At 48.3% G+C, this 22,590-nt stretch overlaps 1 protein-coding gene across 9 annotated transcripts in view; it reads right to left on the bottom strand.

Annotated features, from left to right (window-relative positions):
- Nucleotides 1–22,590, bottom strand: part of LOC144894280 (extracellular sulfatase Sulf-1-like) — a 101,979-nt gene that overhangs the window by 46,558 nt on the left and 32,831 nt on the right. Inside the window, exon 1 of one of the 9 annotated variants that reach the window (XR_013624966.1) lies at nucleotides 2,988–7,316. The exons of the other annotated variants lie outside the window; for them this stretch is intronic. The gene's annotated coding sequence lies outside the window, so the exon portion shown is untranslated. Of the gene's footprint in view, nucleotides 1–2,987; nucleotides 7,317–22,590 lie in introns of those variants that run through there. 9 annotated transcript variants of the gene reach the window in all.

The raw sequence follows: 22,590 nt of genomic DNA, 5'->3' as shown, positions 1-22,590 counted from the left end.
TGTGTATGTTTGTATGTTTGTATGTCTGTGACCGCTGTTTCTCGACAACCACGGGTCCGATATACTTTAAACTTGCCAGGTATATTGCTGGGGACCCGAGGATGTGCCTTTTCAAGGTTTCATATTAATCGGACAAGTAGTTACCGAGCTATGTCCAAAAAACGATTCAACCAATCAGAGAGCAGCGAGCTATCACGTGTGCCGAACGTGGCGAACAGACTCTGCCTCGGACGGCACATTTGAGAGCGTATTCATTTATTTCACGTTGGAAAACTATGTTGCCGTTAAACTATGTTTTAAAACTAATTAAAACTACTATCTATAATTCCACGGGTCCGATAAAAAACACCGTACTCGCAAGCCGTTCGCTTTGGACCAAACCATTTCATGTAAATAGAGGGGGGGGATTGTCACCGTACTCGCAAGCCGTTCGCTTTGGACCAAACCATTTCATGTAAATAGAGGGGGGGGATATAATTTTAGATATATATATAGTACGGGCATGCCCTAGTATAATTGATGTTTATAACTTCTTATCGTATTCATTTTTCTGAACTCTTCTTTCTTTAAAGTTAAACAATTATAATAATTTTCAACGTTTATTGTTTCTTTAATAACATTTTTCTTTATTCCTTTCAACTTTTATCACTCTTTTCAATATTATTATCAATATATTGTCACGCGGACCCTTCAGTTAATACCAGGGCTCGCGGATGGACCAGAACGGATTTAAATGAGGCGACGACCAAACACGGATTCGGCTATAAAACGCGGGAGGAAGAAGGAAAGTGGAAGCTGTGGTAAAAGCGCGTACCTGTGGAAGGTGAACGAACTCAAACGGCACAAGATTTGCAGGGAATGGAAAATAATACAAGGGTTTATTTGCAAAGGTCGGGACAGGGAAACGCGATATTAAATAAAAGTCCTAAATTGGGACGTCCCCACAACTCACTTCAGAAACAGACACAGGAATGAGTTACGAAAAAAAGAATTGTCTCGTCGTGTAATGCAAATATGGGGTGTGGGTGCAGCCTTATCTCGCCTGTCGTCTTGTATTGTCTGCCGTCCAAACACGGCTCCGTTTGGCCCCGCTCGCGCGCCACCAGGCCTCGCTCCAAGCTCCAATCGGTCGCACACCACGAGGTCCCTCGCTCCAAGCTCCAATCGGTCGCACACCACGAGGTCCGTGCACCACTCCAAGCTCCAGAAGCACGGATCGCACACGAGGCCCCAAAGCACCAAAAGCACCACGCAGATGGCGAGCCAAGACCACCAGGACCTCTCAAGAACAAGAGGAAAAGCGCAGAGAGCACAAGACAGCCAGGGAAGGACGTGCGCAAGAGAAATCGAGCTGCCAGAGGAAGCTGCGCAAGCAAGAAGAGCCGGATGTGCAAGACTAACTGCCAGAGATCCAAGAGGGAGCTGCAAGAGGGAAAATGTCGTTCGGCACGCCCCTATATAGCCTTGCGGCGGTGACGTCAGCCTTGGCGCGCCACCCAATCAGGGCCCTTCACCGAATCACAGGCCTGTAGCGTGGTCATAGCTCATGGCACTCGATGTGGCTAGGCCTGCCGGAGGTGTAGCTGGCGGCGACCATCATCAGCGGTGTCCTGGCCTGGTTTCCTTGCCTGTTCCTTCCGAAGTCACTGTCAGGGAAGGGAATTATTTAATGTTGCGCTAAGGGCCTGTCTAAGTGTCTATGTTGGTGTGCATTGCCATAAGGGACAAAGGTTTGACGACCAGGTTTGACACACAGGGGCTGTTATCTTTAATTCCTAACTACCTAGCACACGAACATCCTGGTATGTTCACAGGTATACATCTTAACCCAACAAACCGGACTAACACACAACTTATTACAAGGTAGATTCCCTATCGCGACAGTCGAAGCATGTTACCTATTCAGATCTACCTGACTCAAGATATTGCTTTACCCTACCGACATAACAATATTTATAAGCATAAGCCTGAGACCTCAATCCTACAAATTCACTCATTACCTTACCCCCCAATTCATCCTTAAACTTTCCAATAACCTTTTTATTTTTTAAAGAAAACAACTTATCACCTGGCTTGTAATTACTTGTATCGTATATATCAATATCATCAATCATATCTGAATAAACATCTTCTGTATCAATTTTCAAAATAAAACTATCTGTATCCATATAAAGGAGATTAACATCATTTTGATATTTCTTCCTTAAGTTATTGTAAAAGTAATCATACATTAATGACTTTGATAAATCAATAATTCATGTTCCAATATAAATAGGCTTATCCATTTCAATACTTTCTTTAACCAAATGAATAGCACAAAAGTTCTCTGAAAACACCTCTGCTCTTTGAAAACTGGGTCTATTAATTCATTTTGTTGCTTGTTTCCAAGATGTAGCAAGTCTTAAGTTTTGTTTATTCCTAACATTTTCCATCGTCTTTCCAAATACAGCATTATTCATCAATTTATAAAAGTCCTTCTCAAAATCTGTCTTTGCCTCTGTTCTTCTCTTTGTATGAAAATCAATATATGTTTTCAACCAATGACTTTGATTAAACTTTAAAACTCTATGAATCTTCTTCACTCTCAACCCTGCTGATAAACATTGTCTCAAGTTCCTTTGGTGTAAAACATAATTTCCTTTATTATATTGTTACGGTCCGCGGTTAAGGATGTTGTTTGCCGAGCGGAGGCACCGCGGCCTAACAGTTTCCCCGATTCACCCGATTCACCCGACGTTGGCCGTATCGTGCCACAGCTATTCAATATGGAAAAGACAAAGACGACGGATGTGAAGAAAAGGAATAAGAAGACGAAACAAAGGTTGAAAATACTACTAAATTTATTTACTATTTACAGGCTCAAAATAACCAAGGAGAAGGAAAGATAAGAAAATAATATACAGAAGCTTTTTAGAGACACAGTGAAAATACTAGCTTATACAAACTTAATTAACTACCCAGGACAGAACAAACAGAAACGGACTCACACGGGGAATTGCAGAGTGGATTGGCTGGAAGGAGAGGGAGGTCCAACGGGTCCGGCAGCACGATCGGCGCGTTGGGCAGCCGCCGTTCCTTCGCGGCCCTGCTCAAAACCGCCGTCCAGGCCCCAAGCGGCTGTTGAGTGTTGTTGCTGCTGTGGACGCTGCTGCTGGCGAGCAAGGCGACGAATAGCAGGCTTTGTGCTTCCCTGGATGATCTCCTTTGAACAAGAATCGCTGCTGGATGATCTCTTCTCTTGGACAAGAATCGCTGCTGGATGATCTCCCTCCTCTTGGACAAGAATCGCTGCTGGATGATCTCCCTTCTCTCTCTTGGACCTCACAACCCAGCTCTCTCTTGGACCTCACAACCCAGCTCTCTCTTGGACCCTTTTAACTCAGCTCTCCTCTGACGACCCAGCTCTTTTCTTTGCACCTCACCACGCAGCTCAGCTCTCCTCTGACGACCCAGCTCTTTTCTTTGCACCTCACCACGCAGCTCAGCTCTCATCTGACGACCCAGCTCTTTTCTTTGCACCTCACCACGCAGCTCAGCCCTCTCTGGTCACTCTTGCGCGCGCGCTTTTATAACGCCGCCGGCGATTAAGCCGCCGGCCTTCAGGACACGCCCATCGGTGTGCTCACCTCGGCCCTGGTTGGTCGCGCGACCCTCTGGCTCCGCCCTTGATGACGACGGGCGGGCACGCCTTTCTTCCCCAACCCTGCCTCATGGCCAATGGCGGCAATTGTTGGTTGGCAATGCGAATGGCAATTGACAAAAGGGGAAATGGAGGTTTTTGGGAATGTGAATGAAGGGAATCTATCTTTTTCACTTGGTGCAATGGAGTGTCATGTTAATGGAAGACAAGGCCTTACCCTAAAACACATAATAAAGATATAAACTACTGAACAAGGGTTTTATCGTGTCCTTCAATGTGTGCTTTTATGGAATTAACTACCGGGACGCCCTTTGACCTTTACACAACACTGGAGGCAGGAGGGGCCAGACTCAAGCAATAATTCATAATACACACAATCAAAAAAATACAGTCCTCATATCTGCAACAATATAATACAACAGGCATTTTAAGGCCATTTTCCCTGCAAGAGCGGGGGTTAGCCTTGCGGCCCCCATGACAATCTTCTCCATTTTGCCCTATTTTCTGCATCTCCCCTTGTCAACCCCGTTGCCCGCATTTCTTCTTCGACCATCTTTAGCCAAGTCTTTCTCGGTCTTCCCTGTCCTCTACTTCCTTCGACATTCATTTCCATCACTCTTCTCAACCATACACTTTCATCCTTCCTCAACACATGACCAAACCATCTCAACCTGTTCCTCTTCACAGCATCAATCACAGGCTCTATTCCCATCATCTTTCGCAATTCATAATTTGTCTTCCTCTCTCTCAACGACACTCCACACATCCACCGAACCATTCGCATTTCCACCCTTTCCAGCCTTCGTTGCTGCTATACATTCATTACCCATGTCTCGCTCCCATAAATCATAACACGTCTCACACATGCAGCATACACCTTTCCCTTCAGCTCAAACGACACTCCCCTCCTCGTCAGCACGCCACTCAGTTCCTGAAACTTCTTCCATGCACATCTCACTCCAGCAACCGTTGCCGAGTCTGATCCACCTTCTCCATTCAGCATGTCTCCGAGGTAGCAAAATGTTTTCACACCTTCCAGCTTCACGCCGCAAGATCCAACTCAACATTTCCTCCATCTGCAGCTCCCTCTGTGCACACCTTACATTTGAATGTAGCTGCCACACTGGTTAATGACCCTCTCAGACCACTGCATTTTTGATGAACCCACTCAGCGCACATTGTACATTGAATGTAGTTCACTCCGACACCCTTCCTGCACAGCACAGGGCCACTTCCCAGTTCTTTCACCTCACCACATGATTTACCACTTGCCATCACCTTCGTCTTTCAGATATCCACCTTCAGACCTTTTGTCTCCATACATTCCTTCCACTTGTTCATCTTTTCCTTCAGTCCATCCATACTTTCCGCAATCAACACCAGAAAATCTGCATACAACAACTCCCACGGTAAACCCTCCTTTACGTTCTGAGCCAGCACCTCCATCACAGCTACAAATAGTAGTGGACCTAGTACAGACCCCTGGTGCACTCCCACCTTCACCTCAAACTCACCACTGTTCCCGTCCTTCGTCCTTACAGCTGTGCGCGCTTTTTTGTACATTGCCATCACTACTCTGATCAACCATTCCTCCACTCCTAACTTCCTCAATGCCCATGTCACAACGTCATGTGGAACCCCATCGAATGCTTTCTCCAGATCAACAAACCCAAGAAACAACTTCTTCCTCTTCTCCAGGTACTTCTCCTGCAACTGCCTCACAATAAAAAGCACGTCTGTCGTTCCTCTTCCTGGCATAAATCCAAACTGCACTTTGTTCCTTATCCTCCTCTCCAACACCATTTCCAATACCTTCATTCCATGCTCGAATAACTTTATCGCTCGGTACGAACCACACTCTAGAAGATCACCTTTCCCCTTGTATAGAGGGACGAGGGTACTCAGTTCCCAAACAACTGGAATGTGGCCTTCTTTCACCGCCAGATTACAGATCTCTGTCATTCTCTTCACACCCCAACTTCCTGCTGCCTTCAACATATCTCCCACAACTCCCGTCGGCCCTCCCGCTTTTCTACTCTTCATTGCTTTTATCGCTTCCTCAACTTCCTTCTCAGTTATCTTCTCTGCTGGTCCTAAAACTGGGTTACTCTCTATGTTGCCATACAATTCATTCTCTGTATTCAACAGCATTTCCATATATCTTTTCCATCTTCCTTTAATTCCATCTGGGTCCACAACGATTTGTCCCACTTCATCCTTCAAGCAACTCACCCCCATCACATCACACCTATCTTTCACTAGCTGCTTTGCAATCCTGAGTACTGCTCTCTGACCCTCTTCCGAATCCAAGTGTTCTCCGAACATTTTCCTACATGCCTCCTGCGCCTTTGCTACCTCTTTCTTTGCAGCCTTCTTGGCTGCCTTATAACTTTCATGCTCTGCTGTTTCTGCTCCCGTACCCTTCGCCTTCTGCCACTCCTTGAACTTCTTCCTCTTCTCGTCAATCCTCTTTCCAACTTCATCATCCCACCACCATGTTTCCGAGTGCCTCGGTGGTCCTTTTGTCCATCCACATACCTCACCAACGGCTCCCAACAGACAAGCTTTCATTGACATCCAACCACTTTCAAGCTCAACCACATCATCCTCTACAATATTCAGCCTCTCTTTTAATGCCTCCCTTACTGTCACCTCTTTCAACCTCCACACCTTCATTCTCGGTTGGTACTTCACCCGCCGAGCTCTCCGCGCACCTTTCACCCTTATGTCGCAGACAACCAAGTGGTGCTGTGAAACAGCCTCCTCCCCAGGGATCACCTTTGTGTCCCGGAGGTGCCCGCTATCTCGCCTACGCACCATTAGGTAGTCAACGGTTGTCGTCGACCCACCTGACGTGTATGTAACAAGCTTATTATCCTCTTTCTGGAACTGAGTATTACAAATCAACAAATCAGCTCCATCAGCAAACTCCAAAATCCTTTCACCTTCTCCATTTCTCACACCATATCCGTAACCCCCATGAACTCCCTCAAAACCATCCATACTCCTTCCCACATGTCCATTTAGGTCTCCTCCTACCACAACAACTTCCTCATCTTTCATGTTTTCCATCAGCTTCTCTATCACACACCAGAACTTGTCCTTCTCTTCATCCCTCCGACCAACCTGCGGAGCATATCCCGAGATGACGTTCACCAAGAGCTTTCCAATCATCATTTTCACCACCATCAACCTATCACTCACTCTAGTCACACTCACCACACTGTCTACAAACTCCTCAGAAAACAGGACACCAACATCATTCACGCCCTCCAGGCACCCTTGCCACACAAACTTGTATTTCTGTCCCTGCCTACCCTTCACCATTCTCACACCACTTCCCTTCCATCTCGTCTCTTGCACACAACATATGTCCACTCTTCTTCTGACCAATACTTCCACCACTTCTCCTGGTCTCCCTGTCATTGTCCCTACATTCCATGTCCCAAACCTCAGAAACCGATCTCCACTTCGGGCTGTACCCTGCCCATATGTAGTTGTAATTGTCATGGTTCTCTTTTTGAGGCAATGTTTTTATGGCTGGATGCCCTTCCTGACGCCAACCCTCTTAGTCGTCTCTTACGACACGCAGGGATACGGTGTACCTATTCTAATCCAGGGTACACACTGGGAAACGTTTAAAACATGGAAGTTCTGGGGGGGGGGGGGCATCACGGCTGCGGGGGCCTCGTCAGCACCAAGCCGGTCAGCACCACACCACGTCAGCCCGGCCAGCACCACACGTCGGCCCGGTCAGCACCACACCACGTCAGCCTGGTCAGCACCACACCATGGCGACCCGGTCAGCACCACATCACATCAGCCCGGTCAGCACCACACCACGTTTCCTCAGTCAGCACCACGGCGGCCCGGTCAGCACCACACCCTTGGAAAGGACTTCGATGCTGTGGAGAGATCGAAGCAAGCCTCCTTGCTCGAGCGGACCGGAAGCGGAAGTCCATATATATAAGCACATATATATAATGTGCACATATATATGAGGATACAATATATTGTGGGCTTTCACTAAAAAATACGAGCAAATAATAACGGTGGGGTAGCAGAAAAGGAGGTGGGGTTGAGAGGTTGGGGTATTAAATCAAGCCTCTCAAAATATCAGCACCACACACCACGTCGGCCCAGTCGGCCCAGAGCCTGGCGCGAAGTCCAAGGACATCAGCACGTCATCCGAAAACAGCTCCGGTTGGTGCGAACCACTCGGTCAATGGCGCGAACCAGGTCCCGACACACCCTTGCTCGCTTGGCCCTGATGAAGGCCTCCCTGGGTGTTCTCCAAACAGGGGCAAAATCGCCCAAGCCGCGCTGGATTTCGGCAGCAGAAGCCTTGCTCCCTCGGCCCCGATGAAGGCCTCGCTGGGTGTTCTCCAAACAGGGGCAGAATCGCCCAAGCCGTGCTGGATTTCGGCGGCGGAAAGCAGCCACGAAGTGACAATATTCGGTCGGGCTGTAAAGCGAACACCACGGCGGCCCGGTCAGCACCACACCCTTGGAAAGGACTTCGATGCTGTGGAGAGATCGAAGCAAGCCTCCTTGCTCGAGCGGACCCGAATATGGAACAGATGGGTGTAATCATTGTTCACATCTTCCTAAAGCATGAAATTTGGCACAAACCTTGATTATAGGACACTTATCAATTCCTGATAAAAATTAATAAATAAAAAATGCTCTGCTGTTTCTCGGCCTTTTGAAGCCGAGCTGTGACGATGTATTTCCGCACAAAGAGGCTCGAGTATAGCGGACTGATGGAAATAGTGTACCCTACGTGGAGGAATGGTAGTGTTACCATTCCTCACACGGTCAGGGCCCATGAGCATTAGTTTAGGGGGATGGCAGTGAGAGGCACATGGGGGGCCAGTAATGGTTACCTCTATGGGGCACCGAAGCCAGCCGATGGAGGGCTAGGATAATTGATAGGGAATTAGAAGACCTTAGAGACATGAGAATTAAGTAGGGACATCTGAACTATAGTGGAGACGTAGGTAGTTTAGATGGTTGTTAATGACGAAGGGAGTGCTTAGTTTAATGGGACGACGGGGAAGCAGGAGTTTTAGGGGAAAAGCAGTTAGATAGATGATGCTGTGTGTTTGAGGAATTGTGTGTGGAAGACAAATGGAGCTGTGTTTGAGGAGTGAGAATAAAAGGTGTGCAAAGAGTTAGATAGATGATGCTGTGTGTTTGAGGAATTGTGTGTGGAAGACAAATGGAGCTGTGTTTGAGGAGTGAGAATAAAAGGTGTGCGAATTTGGTGTGTGAGAAAAGAGGTGTGTAAGATAAATGGTGTGCATATAAATGGTGTGGAATGCTTGGTGTGGAATAAAAGGTGTGGAATGCATGGTGCGAAGGACTGAATGGGGGAAGAGTGGAACCCATTCGCGAAAGCCCGGGGTGGGTAGTGTAAAGTCAGGTAGTGGGCTTAGGTAAATTGTTTGGATATTGACACCTGTGGTGCAGGTAGTGTCAAAGTAGTGCTTTGGTTGGGTGCATGAGTCAGTGAAATGGCTGGGCGTGTGGTTTAATTGGTGCGTATGGTTATTGGGGCACTCCGCCACTGGTAGTTTGTCGGCCAGGTGAGGCCGCAGGTAGGCTCCGGGAGCCAGTTAGCGTAGTTGTGAGTTGTTGAGTGGGGCCCGAGGATCCAAGGGAAGGACCCGGGTTGCCCAATGCCAAGGTAGGCATCAGGGGGTAAAGTGCCAGGAGGGGCCTTCCCCAGTTTAGGTAGTCAGAGGAGCAGGTAAGCTCGGGTGGCGACTTCAGTGGCGGAGATGCGCAGGTAGTTGGACCTGCTAGGGAGCCACACGACACAGGCCTGAAATTGTGCAAGGGCACAGTGTGAAAATTTGAGGGAGTGAGACCCAAATTTCATGGGCACCGCAGAGTGGACAATGGGAATTCGGTTTTAAGAACCACATAGTTTAAAGATGGCCGATTGGCAGGGTATGACCCCGGGTAGTTTAAAAGTAAATGTCATTAGTGTAGTTAGGAATTGAGGAATCCCCTTCGCGCCATCCACAGCCATTCACCGAGGAGGACGAAGCTCCGCACCAAGGCCAAGTGAACTATTTGAGCGTAAGACGCATCATGACGTATTGGGATATTGTGTTTGTTCCATTCCTTCCTGGGAGGGATTGGGAGACGAATTTGGAATTAGAGGGGGATATGGGAGACAAGACGTAGAGACGAATTTGTAAATATCAAAAGGGCTAGGGTAATGTAAGCCGACGTTGGGGGGTACGGACGGTTAGGGACGAGCCTGCTCCGCTCACTCTTCCGCGCCCCTCATGCTGCATTACCTTGTTTTGCTGTGTACCTTTGTGCCCTTTCCGCTTTGCTGGTCGTGCTTTGTCTCTCCCCCCACCCCAAGACCATTTTGGAGGTGGAACTGTGCAGCACCATCGACCTGTGCAGCATCCCTGCTGCACTTTTTTTTTACATCTGTGCAGCTGAACTGCACCGCACTTTGCTGCCATATCCCTTTGTTATGACTTTGCTGCACCTGTGCAGCACTTTGCTGACACAAACACTTTGATGCACCACATACACTTATGGACCATAAGTTTTGTGGCCTTGCACCTCTGCTGTGCAGTACCTTGCTGCAAATTCACCTTGCGTCTTCGGACCACTTGTTTTAGTGGCACTAATGTCACACAGTCGGACCACATAGGGTTGGCCCTGCTTGGCAATGAAATACAATAAACGAATTATTTGTGTATTTTTATGATGGTGTGCTAGGGACGAGAATATTTGAAAGTTTAATTAGCCCTGAAGTGCAGGAATGGCCTGTATGCCAGTCCGGGGGCTTGCCGGTTTGATATTATGCACACAGAAGATGCAAGCAGCAAGATGCAAGAAGCAAGCAGCAAATATGACTTTTGAGTGTGTTTTTGTGCTTTGCTGTACTTTCTCTCCCCTCCAATCTTCTTTCCAAAAAGGACAGGTCCTGGGTCATAGAACTGTAAATAAGAGTAGGTTTTGTGCTTGTATAATTATAAATTCTGCCCACCGGCTCTATGTTTAGTTTGACAAATTCCGGATTCGGTTAATTGTGGGCGTGATTCTGTTAGAATAGCTACTCAACACAATAGGTGGGACATATTTAGTGTTTTAAAACTGTCGCATACACGGGTTAGAGTAAATGTTAGAGGGAACCACATCTATATGTCACATGTAAAAGTAAAAGATAATTTTCAGATCTTTCTCAAAACCGGTCGTTCCAATTTTTGTAGGTTCGACTCGGGGACGAGTCTGACGAGGGAGAGGGGTAGTGTTGCGGTTTTGAGTTTTCTATAATAAAGGTTAAATTTCCCCTCATCGTTAGTCACACAAACAACATGTAGCCTCGCGATAGTTCAGTTATTTCTTAGTATTTGTGAACTTAGTCCTTTTCCTGTGTTAGTTCTGCATTGAGTAGAGTAAGGAGAATAGGTCCTTTCATCGCTTCCATTGTCCTATGCCGCCTCCATCGCCTTACGTCTCTTAGGGCTGCCTTTGGCTTTTTGGCGCGAATTAACACGAGGCCGGCTAGGAGGGTCGGGGCGGGACCGAATGAGGGCGGCAGAGAAGCTGACGGTAAGCGCGAGCCGCCAATCAGGGCTCACAGGGTGTGGCGGCAGCACTGCGTCACAGAGCGTGGTTGGAAGGTTCGAGAAGGTTCAAGAAGGTTCGGGGCGTGTAGATATAAGCCGTTGCCAAAGCCCCCAGGAGAAGTTGAATTCAAGACGGGCGCTTTTTGAGCAGTGGAGTTCGAGCAGCAATTGAGGTACGAGGACTGAGTTGGCATTGAGTGGAGAAAGGCGCGCATGAACCAGGATACGCGCTCATATGAAAGTGACGCTCCGTTGAGCTTGAAGCCGAGCCGCGTATAGTGCATTGAGTTACGTGAGTGATTACGCGCTGTGTAACCGCCAGCCGCGCTGAGAGACGTGTACTTTTCCTTCCTCCCTCATCGGCTGCCTTTTGTTCGGGAGACGCGCTACGAGGATCCTTCCACCGCCTGCTTGCCTTCTTCGTGGGATGTGCTGGGACCGTGGAGCGCCAGACGGGGCCGTTCCTGGACAACCAATTCGGCGCGTTTGGCCTGAACATCAACCTGCCTGCAATTCCCTGTGTGAGTGTGATGGGCCCGAGTCTGGGGGTTAAGAATAAGACTGTTTAAGTGCTGCTCTGTGTCTCTGCGTCTACCGATCATTGTACATATGTGGGAGTAATAATTAAACCTGTGTTCTTCCTTCCATTAGATCGTTCTCGTGTTTTCCTCATTGACCAAGCATGGTACGAGTAGAATCGCTCGAATCGGGTTCCACTACTAGAAAACTGCACGGACCACGTGGTACTCAATCCGCTCGGTGTACCCAAATCACACGTGGCTCGTGCGAGGCTTGCTTCCGCGCCCCTCATGCTGCATTACCTTGTTTTAGGTACGAGCGAGACTTGGTCCCGAAACCCTACCTTGCGTTTGCCCGGAAGAGGCATTCCAAGTCTCACGGTTCCGCCAGGCCCAGAAAGAACAAGGGGCTTAATCCCTCCTTGGTAAGGGTAAGAAGGGCGGCGGAGAACCGTAACAATATATATATATATATATATATATATATATATATATATATATATATATATATATATATATATATATACAGGGTGATTGAAAAGTAACTCCCTATTTTAAAATACTTATAATTTATTTCTTAACTGTAATTTTTACAAGAAATGGATATAAGAAGAAAGCGTATAGCATGACGTTTTATTTAAAATTCGTTATGGGCACCAGAATTCGCCACCAGCTTCTCAAGCCGCCCGGGAACCGCGTCAACTGATTTCACCAGGACCTCTTGTGGGATGGAAGACATAACTTCTCGTATTCGCCCTTCAAGTTCTTCCAAAGTCGTTGGTTTGGTACAGTCGACTTGCTCTTTTACCCAACCCCAAAGAAAAAAGTCACATGGTATTAAGTCAGGGCTCCTCGCTGGCCACTCATACGGACCACGACGACCCATCCATCTCCCAGGGAAGTGGGCATTCAGCCATTCACGAACAACAATAGCAAAATGTGGAGGAGCGCCATCTTGCATGAAAATCAAATCTTCAACATTCTCCGAAGCACTGATAATTGGCCAGATTTCGTCTTGCAGCATGGTGAGGTACCTTTTGGCATTCATGGTATCGCGAAGAATGAAGGGACCTACAATCCTTTCCGAAGTCATTCCACACCACACCGTTACCTTGGGCCGATATTGCGTTTTTTCAGAAATAACACGAGGATCTTCTCCTGCCCAGTAATAGCAGTTGTGACGGTTCACAAACCCACCGATGTGAAATACCGCTTCATTAGACCAGAGGATATTTTTAAAGAGATCAGACCAATCTTCATACCAAGCCAGCATCACCTCCCCAAACTCCATGCGAATGTCGCAGTCTTCAGCAGAGAGTGCTTGACAGTAGTGCGGCTTCCAAGCATGCCATTTAAGCTCCTTTTTGAGCACAGTTCGTACTGTGTGAAAGGAGAGCCCACTTTCCCTTGCTGCTTGTCGAATTGACTTTCTTGGGCTATGTGTAAACATTTCTTGAACTGCTTGCACTGCCTCCGGGTCACTGGACTTGGAAAGGCGACCGCTTCTTCGAGTATCAGATACAGATCCTGTAGCCATGAGTTTTGCATGACAATTCTTGATCGTCTTTGCCTCAACTTGAGCATGTGCTCCTTTAATGGTCCTCCACCATCTTTGCACTTGAACAACGGATTTCCAAACTTCGTAACGTGCCGCTAGCTGGGCACGCTCCTGCAGGGTAAGACGTCCAGCCATGTTTGTAGGGCTTCCAAATTTCAAACAAAAAATAATCTGAAAAAAAACCAACACAGATTAAATTCTCATACATTAAGGAACAAACACTAAAAATTTGAGAAAAATATTACAATAAATAAATAATCTCTAAATATTTTAAAATAGGGCGTTACTTTTCAATCACCCTGTATATATATACATACATATACATATACACAGTAATACCCCGGCCTACGTCATTAATTGGTTCCATAAGCCGTGACGTAACTCGGTTTTTGGCGTAAACCGGGCGTAATGTCTTAAAAATGCCTTAAAATGAAGACAAACACCGTAAAACTAGAGTAAATAACTGGAGGAGGCTGCGGCTTCGCAGCAAATTACAAATCCATGCACATTTGCACATGCACACGTCGATGGGTTCGTCGACGCCGGATGCCGGCGAGGTGCCCGACGAGGCACCCCGGCTCGAGGCATGACACGGTCGTTCGTTTCACATGGGCCATGGGCCATGGGGCCTGATCTCGTCAGACATTGCACACTCTGCATGGTGACGTGACGTGACGACTGCCACGGACGGTCGTCCGAGCCGGCATCGTCATGTTTTGCCGTTGCCACGTTACGTTGGTTGTTTTACACAGTAAAGGAACCTTTACACAGTAAAGGAATAATCACAAAAATACCAGCGAAAGGCAAAGCAAGCACGCGACCGCAGCACAGGACAAAATGCATATGGCGTCGCCTTTGTTTTGAATGAGAACCAGCAGCTACGCGTCCGTACAGTACAGTATACTGTACATACATTTATTTTATATTTTTAATGTGCTTTTTATTGTATTTTAAATTGTTTTTTAGCTTCTTTTATTGTTAATTTATGTACTATTTTATTTATTTTAAATATAATTTTAGGGAAAAATTTAATTTTTTTCACGTCCATAGGAGTGACGTAAAGTCGCACATAACGACGTTCGCTGAACTGAAATTTACTCTAGAAGAGTGGCGTAAAGTCGGATTTGACGTGGGTCGAAATGGCATAAAACGGGGTATGACTGTATATATATATATATATATATATATATATATATATATATATATATATATATATATATATATATATATATATATATATATATATATATATATATTGTTGCGGATATGAGATTGGCCTCCATCCATATCCGCTTGTAAATATTCCCCTATTTCCCCAATACTTCCCAACTATCCCCAATCCCCCATTCCCTAGTCCCATTTTCTGTAAACAACACTCTGTAGACCCGACCTTCCCCTATTTCCCCCATTAAATGTCGCATCCAGGTCCACTGCATCTCACGTAGACAACTATAGGACAGCTTGCTAGTTATTCTTAGTCTATGTCAGTTAAGGACTCGTTTCCATTAATTCTGACTCTTCGTTGCACCAGAATGTGATTGTATGGCACCGTTAGGAAGTTTAGGACCTCCCAATACCTCCCCGCAGCTCTTCCTCACGGTTCAGCAACAACAACAACAACAACAACAGCAACAACAACAGCGGCGGCGCGGGGAGTGCGCGTCCTCACTCCGGCTTGGTTAGCCGCCATCGAACATGTGCTCCGACGGGGTTACCACGTAGGGGCTCGCTGTCAGCTCCTCGTCAAGGGCAGAGCCCGGTAACCCCCCGCACCCAATAGAAGCGGCGGACCGATTCCATCTGGGGCGGAGCCAACGAGCCGAGGGCGTGTCACTCCCCGCTGAGCATGCGCAGGAAGAGGGAGGTGACGTCAGATGCGCCCTCAGCTTGGAGAGAGAAGACGCCACCTCCGAGCGCTGCAATACCTCCCCGCATCTCTGGACCGGACCGTGTTTGATTCTGCCCCTGAGCCAAGGTGCACCTTGTGCTATCGACTGCCTGTCCTTCCTTGCCATCAATCCCTGTGTAAGTCAGTCTTGTTCCGTTTGTCTGTGGTCTGTCGGGGATAAGATAAGACTGTGTCTAAGTGCCCATCTTTTCTGTGCTTTACCTCTTACCTTGTAATCTACCCCTTTTCTGCATCACCAATTATATCCTCCTCCGGAGGTCTTGAGAACTGTACCCCCTGTGTCGTTTCATTAATCCCAGTCGTTGTGTCCTTTCCTTCATTGATTTAGCATAGCGCGATTTGGTCAACGTCGGGTGGAATCGGGTAAACTGTGCGAACACGGCGGCCATTCCGCTCGGCCCATCATAACATCTAAGTCGTGTCCGTAACAATTGGTGTCGGGAAGTGGGATTGGACCCGAAGCGCGCTTCACGTGCTCGAAATTATTAACGGCGAAATTTGATTTTGTTTTACAAAAATAAAAACCCGAATTTTGAAAGTCGCGCTATGGCAGATCAAGACGGCTGGGTTCCGGTAGAGGAGAGTGAGGCAGGGTCGATCCAGGACCAAATTGAGGGACATGAGGAGAGCGAAGCAGTGAGGGCGGCAGGTTCGCAAAATGGCGTCCTCGCGCACGAGGTTGCGGGCGCGCAAAATGGCGCCTCGCACATAGCTACGGCGGCCGCACCCGTTGCACAAGTGGGAGGGATGGCCCAAATGCAGGCCCTCATGGAGCAATTTATGGTGCAAATGCAGGCGTCCCTCAAACTGCAGAGTGAGCAATTGGGGGTAATGGGGAACCGGATGGATGCTCAGGGTGAGCGATTGGAGGGCCAAATGGGGGTAATGGGGTCCAATAGCGAGAAATTGAGGGAGGACATGGGGTCCAATAGCGAGAAATTGAGGGAGGACATGGGGGCCAATAGCCAACGGTTAGAACAAAGGATGGGGGCCCAGATCGGAGGGTTAGGGAGTAGAATAGAGGGATTAGACAATAGATTAGGGGAAATACAGGAGGGGTTAATGGGGGTAGAAAACAGAATGGCCGTTCAGGAGAATCAAATGGAAGGGATGAAAAAGGGGTTAGAGGGGTTAGAAAACAGTATGGAAGGCAAATTGAGGGACATGAGGGACCAAGCGGAAAGGGAAGTTAAACAAATGGGGCAGCAGATAGAGGGGGTCAGAATGGGGGTAGAAACTAAATTGGATGCTCACAGGGAGGAAATGGAGCAGATGAGGGTGGCATCTGGGCAGGAGATGCAAGTGATGGGAGAAGAGATCAAAAGAGGTGTGAGTGAGGTCGGAGGAGTGCGCGAGGAGGTGAGGCACTGTAAGGAGCGCATGGAGAAGGAGGTGAGAAAGGGGACTGTAAAATTGCAAGGTGGTATAGAGGAGTTGACGCTGGGAGTAGAACAGCTGACAGTGGGACAAAAGGAGTTGGGGGACCAGGTAAAGAAGAACACAGCGGTAATAGAGGGTTTTAAATCGACACAGAAGGAGATGAAAAAGGACGTAGGGGTAATTAAAAAAGAGTGTCAGACGGTACATGAGGACCTGACGAGGAAAATGAACAAGGTGGTAGAGGTGATGGAGGTTAAAGAGCGGGAGGTGCGGGAGCACATAGAAAAAAATAAGGTGGAGTTAGAGGAAGAACTTAAGGGGGCGCACGAGGAGATGAAGGAGGTGAAGCAGAAATTAGAAGAAGTGGAAGAAGGGGTGAGCGAAATTAAGAAGCGACGGAGAGAGGATAAGAAAGAGATAAAGGAGGAAGTAAAAGAATTGGTCCAAAGTCTGTGTTCGGATCGTGATGATGTGCTCATTAACCGGATGAGGGATTCGCAGGTGATGGAGGAGAAGCGAAGAGGAAGAGGACCCGGTGTAAGTGGTGACCAATATGGTCGTGCGTATGATGCGCCAGGTGATTTAAGAAGCTTGGGGGTCGAGATGGACCCGGGTGTTCGTGAGAGGCCGTTGGTGAAGTGTGCGACAGGTCTGGTGTGCGAAAAAGGAGGTGTGCGAGAAAGTCCGACTCTGGGGTGTGTGAGGAAAAAGTGCGTGCCAAGGAGTGAGGGTGCTGTCGAGAGTGAGTCGGTCGTAGCGCGTGTGCGAGGGAGCACATGGAAGCGCGTAGTGAGAAGTGTTACGGAGGGTGTAAAGGGAGAATGCACGCCTGTTGGGAGTGTTACAGAGGATGTAACGGGAGAGGGTGTGCGAGAAAGATGTGTGACGGACAGGTGCATGGGGAAAGAGTGCGCTGTCAAAAGTAAGGAAGAATGCACGCCTGTGGTGAGTGTTACAGAGTGTGTGACGGGAGAGTGTGCGCAAGAGTGTGCGCGAGAAAGGTGTGTAACGGACGGGTGCATGAGGAAAGAGTGCGCTGTCGAGAGTAAGGGTGAGTGCGCTGTCAAGAGTGGAGGTGAGAGTAGTAAGAGTGACACGGAGCGTGAGTTGGTTGTGACAGGTGAGAAAGGATGTACACCTGGAATGGAAGGATGCACACCTGGAATGGTAGAGCGTGTGTGGGAATGCACGCTGGAATTGGTCGTGAGGCACGTGGTTGGGTGTGCGAGTGAGGGCACACCTGTGATTGTCACAGAGGAGGTGACAGAGGAGGGGGCGCGAAGAGGTGTGTTGGTGAGGTGTGCGACCAACGAATGTGTGCCAAAGTGTTCGGTGGTCAGGTGTGTGACCAAGGCTGGGAGTGGAATGAGTGTACCTGGGTGTGTTAGAGAAGGTACGACGAGGAGCATGGAAACGGCTGGATGTATGAGCAAGAAAGGGGTAGCGTATGCATGTAAGCATGCAGGTGAAGCATCGACGGTAACCGGGTTAGAGGTTAGAACGACTTATAGCCGAATCGGGCCCTCGGTGCGTGCCGGGCTTCGCGTGCCGCGAGAACCAGCGGGGATCCGAGCCACGGCAGGTTCGAAAGGACCGCCGTATGCGATCCACGCTGGGCCTCGCTTTGAACGGCCGCGTCCGTGCTCCACTAGGCGGAGCGGGCAGCCCGATAGGAAGGGTCGTCATGGCGACCACTTTTTGTTGAGACGTGCCGGCAGGTCGAGATCGGGACATTGGATGGCTCCACGCCGAGGTGGTGCATGGGATCTCGGCCCGGGTAAGCCCCCGTCCCTGCCCCGAATGCGGGACGTATCCAGCCGCTGGCACCAAACAACCCGCATTCATGGCTTGGCTGTACGAAGCCGAGCTTTAGAAGTCAATTGGCGCACCGAGAGGCATTAGTAAGTAGACTGTAATGACGAGGATAGTGTTTTGGACCCGAAATTAGAAAAACAAAATTTGATGATTGGCAAAGGATTGGCAGTAATGATTGGCAGATGATGGGTAGTGATTGGCAAATTTTTGATTTGTTGAAATTTGATGTGCAAAATTGGTAGTGGGAGATGCCCGATGTGGTGGGATGGCAACTCTGTCATCCCTCACAAATGGGGGGGCAAATGCGCTATAGATTATGGGGCGTATGGCAGTGAAAACTAGCCCGGGTGGGTTAGGTTATATTGTTAGGGATCTAGCGAAGATGACATTAGGTAACGTTAAGGTTTAGATAGTGACCGATACCTGTAGTGGGGACGTAGTAGCTTAGTGTTTGATAATGACGAGGGAGCGCAATAGTTTGAAGGGACGACTGGGAAGCGCAAGTTTCAGAGGGGAGTAGTTAGATGAGATGATGCTGTGTGAGAACTGGACAGGTGTGTGGAGCAGTGTATGAGTCGTGAGTGTTGTGGATCAGCGCGAATGCGCTTGGGGGAGAGAAGGGTGCAGGCGGCACCAAGTATGAGAGCACAGGTGTGCAAGTACAGGTGTGTGGAATACATGGAGCAGAGAATGAGTGGTGTGGAGAGAGTTGGAGTAAGTGGTACGGAGTGGTGTGCATGGTGCGAAGGTGTGGATGGGGGAAGAGTGGACCCCTTTCACGAGTACCCGGGGCGGGTAGTGTAAGTGTTAGGTAGAGGGTATAGGTAAATTGTGGTTGGATATTGGCATTTGTGGTGTGGTTGCAGAATGGTATTGTGGATGGGTGCATTAGTGTTGTGGAAATGGCTGGGCGTGTAGCCTGTTAGTGTGTGTAGTTGGTTTGGGCACTCCACCACTGTGAGGATGTCGGCCAGGTGAGGCCGCAGGTGGGCTCTGGGAGCCGTTAGTGTCAGTGGGTGCCTGAGGATCCCGGGTGTGGATCGGGCAGCCCGTGCCAGAGAGGGCACTGAGGGGGTGAGAGTGCGAGAGGGCCTTCCCCAGTTAGTTAGGTTAGGGTGAGGAGCAGGTAAGCTCGGGTGGCAACTACAGTGGTGGAGGTGTGCAGGTGGGTAGACCTGCTGGGAGAGCTACACGTCACAGCCCAGAAATTGTGCGAGGGCACCGGGAGATGAATCGGGGGAGTGAGACCCCAAATTGAGAAGCACCACAGTTTGGTCAATGGGAATTGGTTTTTAGAACCCATAGTGTAAGTTGGCCAATGGATTGGCAGGGAAAGACCCCGGGTAATGTAAAGTTGTTAAAGTCATTTAGAAGATAGTTAGGATTGATGAACCTGTCGCACCATACGCAGCCACTTACCTGAGGTGATGATGACGACTCCACACCTGTGTTCCTTTGTCCTGTGTTGCAGGAAATGAGAATTGCTGTTGGATTTGTGAGATGCATCACGACGTGGATGAGACATTGGGGTGATTCCATCTCTCCCTCCTTAGGAGGGACTGATGATGAATTGGTGATGGCAAATTTTGATGTTGAGTTGGAGATGGCAAATTTTGATGAGAGTTGGAAATGGCAAATTTGATTGGTTAGGAGGGAGAGAAGACGAATTTGGTTTATGGGAGGAATGGGGAAGACAGTAGGGACGTTTGTTTGATGTGTAAAGTAGATGTTTATGGGTAGTGTTGTGTTTTGTGGATACCGTAAGGGGTAAGGGAGAGGCAATGTAGGTTACCTGGTGGGGGGGGGGGGGGGGCGTACGGTAGGAACGTACCTGTCTCACCTGGTTCCCATGTGCCCCCAGTGTGCATTACCTTGTATTGCGTGCACTTTTGCGCCCTTACCACCTTACTCACTTGTCTTCTTTTGTCTCCCACCTCCGAGGATCTGGCTTTGGGGCAGAGAGAGAGGAGAGAGAGGTGCTGGCTCTGCAGTTGTGGGCCTGTACTTTCGCTGCTTGCTGCCTGGATCGATACACCATATGGACCGCAATTTTTGTGGCCGCCCACCATGGACCGCAGTTCTTTTGCGGGCAAGCACCACCCGTGGATGGACCTCTGGGTCAACGTGGCACCTATGCCATACAGGTGAACCACTTATAGTTGGCCCCCCTGATGGCCACAATGTAGAAATGGACGCGGTTGGCGCCTTTCTTTATTTCTAAGGAAGCCAGAAGGCCAAGTGCTCCATGAAGGCAAGACCAGCGGCAGAACATCGGCCGGCTGCGACACCACCGGTGACTATGAACACTTTATTGGTGCACCGGATGGTGCTGACTGTGTGTATGGGGTGGTGCTTTTGGTGCTTGGACGGGGTGCTCTGCACATTATTAAAGGCCGTAGGGCCACAGGGCACTCGTGGGTTGGTGTATCGATGCTGGCATGCGTGCTCTCTCTCTATGCATAACATCTGCATGTGTTCCTCAAAGAACAGGTCCTGGATCGTAGTGTAAATATCAGTCTTGTGTAAATAATGCTCCCTACCGGCTGTATGTTTAGTTTGAGGATTCTTTCCGCGATTCGGTTATCCTGTGGGTGTGTTTCTGTGAGGAGAAGGGTGCAACGTCGCAGGGGGACATATTTACTCATTTGTGAACATCTGTAAAACTGTCGCACTCAGGGTTGAGTTAATAGTAGAGGGAACTACATCTGAGTGCCACACTAAAGTAAGTAAAAATTTATCGGGTCGGGACGCCCCGAGGTAGAGAAGGGTGCAATGTTGCGGATATGAGATTGGCCTCCATCCATATCCGCTTGTAAATATTCCCCTATTTCTCCAATACTTCCCAACTATCCCCAATCCCCCATTCCCTAGTCCCATTTTCTGTAAACAACACTCTGTAGACCCGACCTTCCCCTATTTCCCCCATTAAATGTCGCATCCAGGTCCACCGCATCTCACGTAGACAACTATAGGACATCTTGCTAGTTATTCTTAGTCTATGTCAGTTAAGGACTCGTTTCCATTAATTCTGACTCTTCGTTGCACCAGAATGTGATTGTATGGCACCGTTAGGAAGTTTAGGACCTCCCAATACCTCCCCGCAGCTCTTCCTCACGGTTCAGCAACAACAACAACAACAACAGCAACAACAACAACAACGGCGGCGGCATGGGGAGTGCGCGTCCTCACTCCGGCTTGGTTAGCCGCCATCGAACATGTGCTCCGACGGGGTTACCACATAGGGGCTCGCTGTCAGCTCCTCGTCAAGGGCGGAGCCCGGTAACCCCCCGCACCCAATAGAAGCGGCGGACCGATTCCATCTGGGGCGGAGCCAACGAGCCGAGGGCGTGTCACTCCCCGCTGAGCATGCGCAGGAAGAGGGAGGTGACGTCAGATGCGCCCTCAGCTTGGAGAGAGAAGATGCCACCTCCGAGCGCTGCAATACCTCCCCGCATCTCTGGACGGGACCGTGTTTGATTCTGCCCCTGAGCCAAGGTGCACCTTGTGCTATCGACTGCCTGTCCTTCCTTGCCATCAATCCCTGTGTAAGTCAGTCTTGTTCCGTTTGTCTGTGGTCTGTCAGGGATAAGATAAGACTGTGTCTAAGTGCCCATCTTTTCTGTGCTTTACCTCTTACCTTGTAATCTACCCCTTTTCTGCATCACCAATTATATCCTCCTCCGGAGGTCTTGAGAACTGTACCCCTTGTGTCGTTTCATTAATCCCAGTCGTTGTGTCCTTTCCTTCATTGATTTAGCATAGCGCGATTTGGTCAACGTCGGGTGGAATCGGGTAAACTGTGCGAACACGGCGGCCATTCCGCTCAGCCCATCATAACATCTAAGTCGTGTCCGTAACAATATATATATATATATATATATATATATATATATATATATATATATATATGAAGACCATAGAATTATAACCAGGCTAAGTCACATTTTATTGTTTTCCCCGTTTTTCAAAATATTTTTCACATTTTTCTCGAAATGACTAAAATGTGACAGCCTTGTTATAATTCTATGGTCTTCATATATATATATATATATATATATATATATATATATATATATATATATATATATATATATATATATATATATATATATATATATAAAAAATAAAAAAAAAATATAAATATATATATATATAAATAAATAAAT

Source organism: Myxine glutinosa, chromosome 11 (genome assembly GCF_964187855.1).
Source record: "Myxine glutinosa chromosome 11, kmMyxGlut1.1, whole genome shotgun sequence".
NCBI lineage: Eukaryota > Metazoa > Chordata > Myxini > Myxiniformes > Myxinidae > Myxine > Myxine glutinosa.
Note: the sequence above shows the minus strand (reverse complement) of the source record. Positions and strands in the feature narration are given on the sequence as shown.